The sequence below is a fragment of the Miscanthus floridulus genome, chromosome 10 (genome assembly GCF_019320115.1).
Source record: "Miscanthus floridulus cultivar M001 chromosome 10, ASM1932011v1, whole genome shotgun sequence".
Lineage (NCBI taxonomy): Eukaryota > Viridiplantae > Streptophyta > Magnoliopsida > Poales > Poaceae > Miscanthus > Miscanthus floridulus.
The window spans coordinates 85,993,704-86,006,443 of record NC_089589.1 but is presented as its reverse complement, the minus strand read 5'-3'; positions in this window follow the sequence as shown (position 1 = coordinate 86,006,443).

The window sequence follows — 12,740 nt, the reverse complement described above, 5'->3', positions numbered from 1 at the left end:
ACTCATAGGAACCAGAAGGCATGCGGAGCAAGGCTAGGCGAGGCTCATAAGTCAAAACCACTATACTACGGCCCATACCCTGCACAGGGCAGTACTCTGTAACCATCCTAGCATTCTACAGGGGCATCAACAATATTGTAGGCGCTTATCATCCTTTCGCACCCATCAGAATGGGAAACCAGGCTAGGTAGATGTGAGCCACAAGGCTAGGTAGAATACGCATCCTAGCCCTCACACTTGTAAAGCCGTCCCCTTCATCTATAAAAGGGGATGCGCTTCATCCAACAGAGGGACCGACTTTTGATGGCACAACACACAACACACATAGTCAAGCTGCTACTAAGCTCTTGGCCCCCTTTTGATCCTTCCATCAGAGACTTGGGACCAGTCCCTCTCTCGATCATTTGTACGCCCTACTACGAACCGTTTTTGGTGCTAATAACATGAGCAGCAACAAACTGGACATAGGGACATTCAGCCCGAACCAGTATAAATCTTGTGTCCTTTAGCGCACCATCCGAGCCTAATGCGCATTACTATAAATCTACTTGCCGGTGCTTATACGAAACACCGACACATCCCATGCTTGATTGAAGGATGCATTCCTTGCTTGAATTATGGCCCTTTTGATTCATCATTCTTCTTATCATTGGATTGGGTCTTACCTATCCACCCTTTTCCAATGACTTCATTGACCCTAGCAATTTCCTTTCTCATTGCCTCCATGTTTGTAAGGTTAGTGGAATAGGCATTCAAATCATGATTAAAACATTTTCCACAACCTTGACTAGTGGAGGGAGTAGAAGTTTCCTTTGCCTTAGGAAGATATGAGTTGCTATCCCAAAGAATGACATATTGCATCTCAAGTTCTTTGTGCTTTTCATCTAAGTCACAATACTTTTTCTTGAGAGCCTTATTTGCTTTCTTTGTAATAGCATGGTCCTCTTGCTCTTTGGCTAAAGCCTTACGTAAGGATTCCACCTCACTTCTCTCTAATGCAAGAGCTTCTTTGATAGCAATGTAGAGATCCTCTTGTTGGATAAGAGTCTCTTCCCTAGATTCTAGCTCGGCTTAGACACTCTCTAAATCCTCCATTAGCTTAGCGATGACTAATTTGGTCTTTCCATCTAAATTTTTAGTTATCATATTTATTTCTTCATCACTAGATTCATCATCACTAGAGCTATCACTAATATCACTACTAGAGATATCACTAGGTGGTGGAGGAGATTTGGCCTTCGATTTGAATTTTACCTTCTCACCCTTTTCCATGAGACAAATGTGAGGGAAGTAGTAGTCATCATCGGGCATGTCGTTGAAGAGCCTTGGTGTAGGGGATGACTTGTGAATAGCAATAGTTGCAACCTTCTCATCCTCTTCACTTGTGCTCTCTTTAGTTGAGTTCCATTCATGCTCAATGTGAGCCTCTCCCATGTACTTCTTGCTCTTTTTATGGTCAGCCTTATCCTCTTTCTTGTCCTTCTTATATTTGTTGTCCTTGATCTCATATGGACACTTAGCAACGAAGTGATCGGTGCTTCCACAATTGTAGCATGTCCTCTTTTTCTTGTTTGGAAAGCTTCTCTTCACTACCTTGTAGCCATGCTTCTTTAGCCCCTTGTGATACCTCTTCATAAAGAGATCAACATCATCAACTATCTCATATTGATCATCATCATTTTCACTTTCACTTGAAGATGATATGGTCTCTACTCTTTCTTGAACTTGCTTGCTTGCTTTGGGCTTGCTACTTGAAGCTTGTTGGTTGATCTTGGACTTGCTTGTAGAGTCTTGCTTGCTTGATTTATTGGCTTTGAGAGCTACATCTTTGATCTTGATGCCCTCTAACTTTGCTTGCAATTCTCCAAGTTTCTTCCTCTCATTTGCTTCTTCTCTTTGTGTATCAAAGGTCAAGATCCTCCCAAGTACTTCATTTGGTGTAAAGTACTCAAACTTCTTCTTGTCTCTAATTAGAGTGACTACGGTCTTATTTATAGGTGAATAAGCTTCCAAAATAATCTTGACAACTTTATGATCATCTAGCTCATCGCAACCATAGCCTCTAATCTTGTCCACCATCATCATCAACCTATCAAGCATCTCTTGTAGCCCCTCTCCATCCAGGATTACAAACCGGTTGAGCTTTGACATCAACAAGTCAATTCTTGCCTTTCTCACTTTGTCAACCCCTTCATATGCTAGATGCAAAGTGTCCCATATTTGCTTAGCAACATCAACTCCAATCACTCTATTGTACTCATCACCATCCAAGGCACTAAGCAACACACTTGTGGCTTGACCATTGAGGTGAATGATTCTCATCTCTTCTAGTGTTGGGTTCTTGGGATCAACCGATGACTCAAATCCATTGCAAACAATCTTCCAAATACTGGGGTGAAAACCTATAAGATAAGCTCTCATCAAGTACTTCCACTTAGCAAAGTTAGTCCAATTGAAATGAGGTAACCTGCCCATGGGCACATTGATGAAAGACCTCCGATCATGGTTAGTCATAGGAATAGAAGAGTAGTTAAAGGATACGGTGGCATATTTGTTGTTGTTGGCCTTGCCCTTTCCTTTCTTCTCCTTCTTGTTCCCTTCCGACACTTTGTATGACTCATCATAATCTCCATCTTTAGAACTACTTGATATGCTTGATGATGCACTTGTTGCCTTCTCTTATTCTTCCTAGCTTCTCTTCTTTTTCTTCTTGCTTCTCTCTTAAGCCTTCTTTCATCTTTCCTTTGCTTCTTATCTTCTAACCGTTGCTCCTCCTTTTTCTCTCTTGCTTCTCTTTTTAGCTTTCTTGCCTCCTTCCTTCTTCTTCTCTCATTATCATCGAGAGCTCTTTTGGCATCGGTAGACTCAAGATGTGGTAGTGTGGTGTTGCTCGCTGTCAACGCTCTCAGCTCGGTGTTGTCCGTGTCGACATCCACCCGCTTCACGCTACTAGTTCCTCCTTCGGCCTCCATACCTCATGTGGTGAAGCGTATATGAGGTAACCTGCTTCGATACCACTTGTAGGATCTTTGGTTGGCCTAGAGGGGGTGAGTAGGTCTATCAAAATAAACACACAAACTTTTATCAAATTCACCTTGCGGCACTACCGCTCTGGAGGGCGGCACTGCTGGACCAGAACAACGGCACTACCACACCTATAGACAACTTCAAGTCACAGTTCAAAATTCGTGAACAAAAACTTAGATAAGAGAAATTTCCTAGCTTACTACATGTAAGATAATCATAGATCAAGAGCTAGAAGTAGTATTAACACCACAGACAAGTAGATCGACTAGAAACCACCTCAACCACAATATGTCATGCAAGTAATGTAAATCAAGCACAAGTGAAATAATGATTTATCCCGTGGTTCGGCTCACCACCAAGGCTTGCCTACCTCCACATTGTTGAGGCTGGCCACTAGGGCTTAGGGCTTTCCAACCATTCCTCGTTCTCAAGTCAAGAGACTTAACTCTTGAGATGAGGGGTGAGTTTACTAGCTTCAAGAGATGGTTACAAACCTCCCGAGGCTGCCACACAAGTTGGCAAGCTCCACGGCGACGCTCTAGCCGGCTAGGAGCCAAGCTCCAAGAGTACCAAACACAACCACCGGCCAAAACATAAACCAAGTGCTCTTTAGAGTTGGGGAATTAATGGAGCTGCTCTCTAATTGAGTTTTAGACCCTTTTTCCTCAAGGATTGATGAAGAAATCAATAGATTTGCTTGGGGGCTTGAGGTCAACAATGAAGGGAGAGAGACAACTTCTTTTCTATTTTGGACGAACTAGAATGAGCAGGAGCCAGAAGAGAGACCTTGGGGAGGAAGAGGATGGGTATAAATACCCCCTCATCCCCAACAGTTACTTAAGTCACGGCAGTGCCATGGCTTAAGTGTGGTAGTGCTGCACTATGTAAGACAACAATGGTAAGAGTGAAGTGTAGACTATGTTAGTTGTGAATCAGAGGATGCATATGTATGTTTGAGCACTTGATAGCACATATTAGCTTAAGCATTGTCCCCCTTTATAGTATAGCTTTTCCTATACTCAAATTCAAAATATAAAAGAATTTAAACCTCCTTTGACTTTGAAGCCATCTACATTTGTAATTGGGGGCTCCTCCATTTTGTGTAGCATCCTTGAACATGAATTCCCTGCTTGTCATCTCAATAAATCTCATTAGTTCTCTAATTGCGTGGTCATTATCACCAAAACCCACAATTAGGGTTTGATTGCACTTTTAAAAAGCGCCAACGCGCATGAGACTTCCCCGCCATGGGCCGCCTCGCGTGGGCCACACCAGTGGGCCGCTGCACGCGCTGCGTCCCATGGGCCACGTGTGTGCGCCGCGTGGGAGATTGGTTTATCTTTTTCTAGGAATTAGTGAATGGTTTTCTAATTTAATTTCAAAACTAATCTTTGGTAATTAATATAAAATCATGTAGGTGTCCAAAAATTGTGAAACAAATTTTGTTAGATTCCTAAAATTGTGCTCTATCTGTTGGTATATTTAGTTCATGTTTATATGTGTTGATATTAGGAGCTATTAAATCACTTGAGAATGCTTAATAATATTAAGTTAATTCTTATAGGAATTTTTGTGGTAAATTAGTGATAGCTTTAGGCCTGAATTTTTATAGTAGCTTCATTGTATTATTATGTGCTCACTATAATTTTTGTAGCTTTATAATAGACTAAGCATTAGGGTAGTTAAATGCTCTTTGTTTTAATATACATTAAATCACTAGTAGAAATAAAGATATATTCTTAAATTGCTAAGCTAAGGGTTTGTTAGTTGAACCCAACACTTTGCTTGATGAAGATGGTAGTTAGCTTAGTACCATAGTCATTAGAGCTAGCTTAGTAGCTTAGTATGCGTATTCTTAGTTTAAGAGTTGCTGTTGCCTAAATGCTAAGTGTTGCATCATCATCGCATGCATGTAGAGAACGAGTTGGTGGAGATCGTGACCATCGGCGATCACGAGTTCGAGAAGATCGTCGAGGAGTACGAGGAGGAGATTTTCGTGCAGGAGGAGGTCTCCAAACAGCCACTGACTGACTCAGCTGACATCGTGCCTGCCCAATGCAGGCCTCGGTGCATAACCTTTATTTTATAATTCACCGTATATATATGTGTTGTGCATTTACGTTACAGGAATTTGGAAACCACATGCATAGATATACTTGTTCTAAGAGTCTTACTAGTGTAGGTTCGAGTAGATGCTATGCTTAGGTCATTGGTAGTGTGAGTAACCTGCCGTTACTCACAATAGGGGATTATTATTACTCTTATAATAAAATGATGAAAGGAAAAATAGAGACAGGGCAGGGATATGGTATGGGTATTGGTTGGTGTAATAGGTTGTGTCCCACGGCCAATGGTTTTAGCTTGGTTACACTGTTTCCCCTATTCGTATTGATTAAGGACCGTCCGTTGCTGTGGATGATTGTCAGGTCATAAACTTATTATCCCGAGCACATACTTATTTATGGGAGCGGAAATGCTTGTTACGCTTTTGTCGTGGGTTCCGGCTCTTTCCGGACCGACTGATTAGAGGCGGGGAAAGATGGAGGTCTAAGCACCATGTTGAGACCAGATCTCAAGTGTGGGGGCTTGGAGTTCAAGTTTAGACGGGGACCTGGATCCCGTGACAAGAGTGGAATGTGTTGATCTTGTTTGTGCCTAGGGTACAAACGGGACGTGTGTTTCAGGGTACCCAGTTGGGATACATTGGTTCACGAATCACCGTTTCCATGAGACGGTACAACTTGGCTATAGTCTAGCACCGTAGTAAGAACCGAAAGATGAAAGATGGTGAAATTGTTCTAATTGCTTAACTCTTGCTTGAAAGTAGAATATGTGCTTACCTAGAATGCTTAGCTAAGGAAGTAATCATGACTGCTAATAAAACTTGAATGTAAGGATAAACTATTAGTAATGCTTTCCGCAAATAAAAAGAAAACAACAAACCCATATTGCCTATCATATCCTTGAGAGTCGGGAAACTATTCCCACTAATCAGATAAGTCTTACGAGTATATTGTGTACTTAGGGTTTATTTTACCCCTATTGCAGGTACAACTTGAGAAGTAGCTCTTGTGTGGAGGATTCTTCTGGTAGGCACAGACGGATCCTTATATCATTTTCACTAGATTTTTATTTTTATTCCGCTATTTAATTATCGCACTATGAACTCTGGTATTATAATAAATAATTTTCAAGAACTCTTGTTGTATGAAATTGACTAAGTATTGTAAGTTCGTACTTATTATTTGATTCTGAACGTAAAACGTGGATTATTTTGAGTTCACCTTTAGGGTGTGCTCGATGGAACTGTCCGATGTAGCTCATTTTCGAGGTGCTTAGTGTCTAATGAAGACGAACGCCTCCGAAAACTTATTATTTTGGACGGTTCTGCCACACGGGTTCCCCACCAATGCCATGGGCGCCATGCTGCTGCCGGCCAGCGTGGTGACCGCCATTGACGAGCCTTCCTCTGGACGGGGTCAGACAGCACGTCCGGTGCTCAATGCCTGGTGGCCTGGACCAATGTATGTCGAGCTAAGGAAGACGGGGGACTCGGGATCAAGCAACTGGATGCCGAGAACGCGTGCCTCCTAAAGCTGTTACACGGCCTCCACCATCTGGGGGATTCGGCCTGGGCACACTGGATCGCCGATCAGGTCAGGCTGTCGGACCTCGGAGGCGACATGGCCGGGGTGCATTGGTCTGCCCTGCGTGATCTCCTCCCCGCCTACCAGCGCATCACGACGGTCTCCATAGGCGACGACAGGAGCACCTCCTTCTGGGATGATATCTGGCTCCTGGACGGGCCGCTTGCCGAGAAGATGCCGGCCCTCCATAGCCACTTTGCTGGGCGGGCGACGTCAGTCCGCGACGTGATGACCGTGGGTCTGCGCAACCTTCTCTAGCGCAGGCTTACAGTTCAGGTCACCGCGGAGCTCGAACATCTCGAAGAACTGCTCCAAGAGGTCAGCCTTGACGAACTCCCTGACCAATGCTCCAGTTTCTTTGAGGACGAGGAACACTGACTCCTGTCCAGAGTCATCTACCGAACCACGACAAGCGGTGACCACGTGTGTTCGTCCTACAAGTTTGTGTGGGCAAACTTTGCCCCGCCCCGGGTCAAGTTCTTCGGCTGGTTATTGACACAGAACAGAATACAATGCCGGTCATCCTTGGTGCGCAAACACATTGTGGATGATGCTAGCTGCAAGATATTTGGGCTTGAGGATGAAACAACAGATCACATCATGTCCGGCTGCAACTTCGTACGCTCCTTCTGGAATCGGATCGGATGGGCACCCGAAGACATTGCCAAGGCCGATGAGCTCTGGCTCACCAGGACTCCTCCGAATGTGCACCCAAGCATCGTACATCCCCTCATCCTGCTCTACTCCTAGGAGATCTGGAAGCACGCAATGAGGTCATCTTCAGGCACATGGAACCAAGCGTCGATCGCCTCATTGCCACTTGCAGGGAAGCTGGGCGCTCATGGAGTTGCCGGATACCGAAACGAAACATAGCTTTGGTTAGTCGATGGAGTGCTATCTTTGACATGTAAACGCCCCTTCTCTCTTGCTTTGATATGTAATCCTGTGTGTACCGGAGGGCTTCGCCCCTTCCACCCACCGGCATTGCCGGAATCAGTGGAATGAAATCAGGTGAGGATCGGCTTTGATCCCCCCGTCGTTGATCTAAGAAAAAAACAATGGCATAGGTAAGAGATTCAGAGATAAGAAATTCCGATCTATCGATTTCTGTTAGTAGATGCAGGTGCATTAGCCTTGTGGAGTTGCACTGATCAAAGGCTAATGAAAATTTAGATCTTTGTCAACCAAACTATAGCTCAGAAATATCAGAACTTTTATATTAATATACATACTACTTTCATCGGAGGAAACTTTGAAAAAACTCTGAAATCTCAGTCTACCTGCTTAAGCAAAAACATATTCATGTTTGTATTTTCCTGGCCGATTCCTTTTTCTGGCCTGGCCACATGTTAAAACACTCTTATTTCACTACAGGAAACTGGCTCTTTGCCGACTGTAATTTTCTTTGCCAACTGTTTTTTTTCGACACTCGGCAAAGAGGTCCCTTTGCCAACTGGAATTTCCTGCAGTCGGCAAAGCAGGATTTGCCGACTGCCAGGCAGTTGGCAAAGAATTGCAGTCGGCAAAGGCAGGCCATGGTTGACGCCATCCACACCGTCACCTTTGCCGACTGCCACTCTGTCAGCAGTCGGCAAAGGCGCAGGCTTTGCCAACTGCCATCCTCCCTGGCAGTCGGCAAAGAATTTTTATTTTTTTTGATTTTCGATCCTAGTTTTTTGTGTTGCCTTGATACAGTAAGTACATGATATATTCCAAGTTTGGGATCATTTTGATTTATTTTGCTATATTCCGTAGATTTTTTCTGTTTCTTTGATTTTTTCCGGCAGCTCCAGATTTGAACTGCAGGTACATGAAATAATGGAATCCGGCCATTCAGAAAATGATATTCATGATGTTTGGAGCATGTTGAGGCCGTGTACGGGGCCTCGCGTGAAATTTCGACCGTGTTGGTGTCGGAACACGCCGAGCCACGCGCGTGAAAAGTGTTTTTAAATTTTATAAAATCGAAACAGAGTCCGAAAATGACGAAACTTGACGACGTGTCTTGTCATCGCATGCGGAGGCTGTGGTAAAAATTTGAGAAAGTTTCGAGCAAGTGGCGACGTCGGGTGGCTAAAACCTGGACATCTCCACATGTGAAAGAAGTAGTCTTCAAGCCTTCCTTCATCGACATCGACAATAACATTTCCAACCTTATCGGCAACGCCCGAGTCTAAATTAACCTCTCCATCGATCACCACCATTCATTGGCAACCATCTTTACAAGCTGATTTTCATCGGCTGTCAGTGTATACAGTAACTTTCCTCCTACCGATTAGCCCACTCTGATCATTTTGACACGTGCAAAAAACGGTGTCAACAGTACTCTTCGAAGAGATAAGGATATTATAGCCAGAGGTTAGACTCTTTCTCCCATGTTGCTTCTCTCTCGGTGTGATTGCTCCATTGGATCTTGCACATCGGAATAGTTTTGCTTCGGGTTTCTTTGGTGTCTCTACTCAGAATTCTGATAGGATGCTCTTTATACTCGAGAGTGTCTTGAATGTCAAGTGCATTAGACGGAACTACTTCTTTGGGCACTCTCAAACACTTGCGTAGCTGTGAAACATGGAATACGGGATGCACACCCGCCAATTCCTCAGGTAGCTCAAGTTTGTAGGTGAGCTTTCCAATCCTCTTGCAAATCTTGTATGGGCCAACAAATCTAGGGGCAAGCTTTCCTTTCACATGGAATCTGACAGTTCCACGTAGCGGGGATACCTTGAGATAGATGAAGTCTCTCACATTGAACTCAAGTTCTCTTCTTCTTTTGTCAGCATAGCTCTTGTATTGACTTTAGGCAATTCTCAAGTTCTCCTTTACTTGGGCAACTCCTTCTTCGGCATCTTGAATCTTAGTGGAGTCAAAGAATGGCACCTTCCTTTCCTACCGAGGCTGCAACGGCTGTATATGACGGAGGAGTCCGCGAAACAGATGACGTGGCACAAGAATGGCAAAAGATACCATCCTGACAAGATGGTACACCCGGCGGACGGTGATGCATGGAAGCACTTCGATAACATGAATCCTGTCAAGGCTATGGAGGCTCGGAATGTACGCGTAGCGCTGGCAACAGATGGGTTCAACCCGTTTGGAATGATGGCGGCCCCGTACACTTGCTGGCCCGTGTTTGTGATCCCCCTCAATCTCCCCCCCGACGTCATGTTTGAACCTAAGAACGTGCTCTTGACGCTGATAATACCTGGACACCCGGGCGACAATATGGGTGTGTTCATGCAGCCGGTGTGGGATGAATTGGAACTTGCTTGGGAAGAGGGGGTACTCACGTACGACCGGGCTACGAAGAGGAACTTCAGAATGCATGTGTGGTACCAGTATTCAATGCATGACTTCCTGGCGTATGGCTTATTCAGCGGGTGGTGTGTTCACGGGAAGTTCCCTTGCCCGACATGCAAGGCAGATGTGATGTTCACCTGGCTGGCCAAGGGCGGCAAGTTTTCTTCTTTCGACAAGCATCGCCAATTCCTGCCTGAGAACCATGAATTCAGGCTAGATGTAAAGCACTTCACGAAAGGCGTTCAAGTCACCGGCCCCATTCCGCAGGTTAAGAGCCCTGCCGCCGTCCTTGCCGACATACAGGCTCTCGAACCTGAGGAAACAGGTGGGTTTAAGGGATATGCTCGGGACCACATGTTTGGTCCAAGGGGGTTTCCGTGGGCAAACCCTGGGGGCTCTGGGGGCGGAGCGGACGACGAGACTGGGGACGGCGCGACGAGCTAGGTACTTGTCGATTCTGTTATCATGTATCCACCGTATCGTCGAAGTTGTTGTCATGTATTTCTTTTCTTCGTTATGGACCTAGACTTGTTATGTTGAACTTCGTGTGATGGACGTCGACTTGTGGTGTTCGACGTGTTGGACTTCATGTGATGGTTGTAATGCACTTGTGTGGTTGTTATTGTGACATATATGTGAGATATATGTGATGTTGTGCGTTATTGTGATATATGTGGTGATGTTGGCGACAAATGTGATGAAATTGTGATATAAATGGTGCTACCGGTGCTTCTGGTGAAATTGGATTATAATTTGTGATTTTGCAGGGTTTTGATGCGAGAAAACAGAAAACAAAAGCAAAAAAAAAATTCCAGCTTTGCCGACTGTTTACAGTCGGCAAAGCTGGGCAAAAAAACCCCAGGACAGAGTCTTTGCCGACTACAATGGGAGGCAGTCGGCAAAGAGGTCAAATATTTGCCGACTGCAACTCCGAAAGCAGTCGGCAAAGAACATTTCAAAAAAAAATATTTTCTTTCTTTGCCGACTGCCGAGCTGGCGGCCAGTCGGCAAACAATTTTTGAAAAAAAAATTCTTTGCCGACTGCCGAGGAACTAGCAGTCGGCAAAGCCTGCCGTCAGGGCTGACGGCGCCACGTGGCTATGCCGACTGCTGGCGTGGCAGTTGGCAAAGGATTTGCCGACTGTGTGCCACGTGGTAGTCGGCAAATCCGCCTTTGCCGACCCAGGCTTTGCCGACTGCTCTTTGCCGACTGCCACGTGGCTTTGCGGTCGGCAAAGCCTTTGCCGACTGGGTTTATGCCTTTGCCAACCGGGGCAAGCAGTCGACAAAGAGGCGTTTTCCTGTAGTGTTTCTTCGACGTGCACCACTGTCCTGGTCGAGTCCTTTTTACTGCCATTGCCGTGATTCTCCCTTGCTGTGGCAGATAAAAATGATCAAAGAGCATGATTTAGAAAACTCTTTTTTATAATGATTTTGGAAACTATTTTTTTATAAGAATTTTGGAAACTATTAGAGATGCTCTAAGCACAGAGAAAGGAGAGACAACGAAATTGGAAAGTGTGGACGGTGACGACTGAAGACGCGACCAAGGCATCTGTCAAAAATAAGGGCGGGCCGATGGAGCCGATTTTCTTTTTGTACCGCCGGATTGGATTGGCCCAATCCAGGGGTAACACTGTTTGATTTACAACCCAACCAAGCAACAATTTACAAGCTGCTTTATAGAAAAAAGAAACTTCTTTTTTTTTTAGAATTTGAGGGCAGAAACCCGGCCAAAAAAACAAGGGATAGGTTAGCGCCCGTTTAGACGGATACCCGCGTTCGGATGCCCATGCCTGCTACGCGCCCATGTGTACGCAGGAGTTTTGTTTCGCATGAGGACCGCCTGCGCCGCTCCATTTCCTCGTGCATACATGTGGGGACCGCTCGCGCCCGCTACGCTTCCCACGCTGTCTGTGCCCACGTCGGTCCTAGTTCCTGTCCCGCCTGTGGATGCATGCCGCGTATGTGTCTACTGGCCTCAGGGGCCTACAGGGTGACCCACGGCGGCGCTCCAGCAGCTGCAGCGGATGGTTGCGACAGGTGGGTCCCATTGTAACATGTGCAACACCAGATTTACTTTTCCAACATCCAGATGAAACACTTGTAACATACGTCCAAAAACTGAAACACTTGCAAACATATATTTGAAACACTTGCAAAACACATGAAAACACTTGAAACACGTTTGTAGCCATTGCATAATATATGTAACATCCAGATCTACTTTTGCAACATCCATATGAAATGCTTGCAACATACGTATAAAACACTTGAAACATACACCTGCAATATGCATGTTATGCATCTTCCACATCTACTTATGCAATATCCAAATGAAACATAAATCTAAAACACCTGAAACACTTCATACGCTTGTAACATTAAACATACGCTTGCAACATGCATGTTATGCAGCATCCACATTTACTTCTGCAACATCCAAATGAAACACTTCAAACATACATCTAAAACACCTGAAACACTTAAAGCATACGCTTGTTGCAACATTAAACATACGCTTGTAACATGCATATATAGCAATTGCAACATACAAATGAAACACTTTAAAACATACATTTGAAACACCTAAAACACGGCATCGCCTGCGGTCACGGCCTACCTGTTGGGGATCTGTGGTAGCGAGCAAGAGGCACTTGGGTGCAGTGGAGAGGGAGGAGCTAGTTGTTCGCCTATGAAGGAGCCCCCCACCATGTAGGAATCGCCAGCGGCGAGCCCCCTCCCCACCCCCAGTGTGGAGGCACCCCA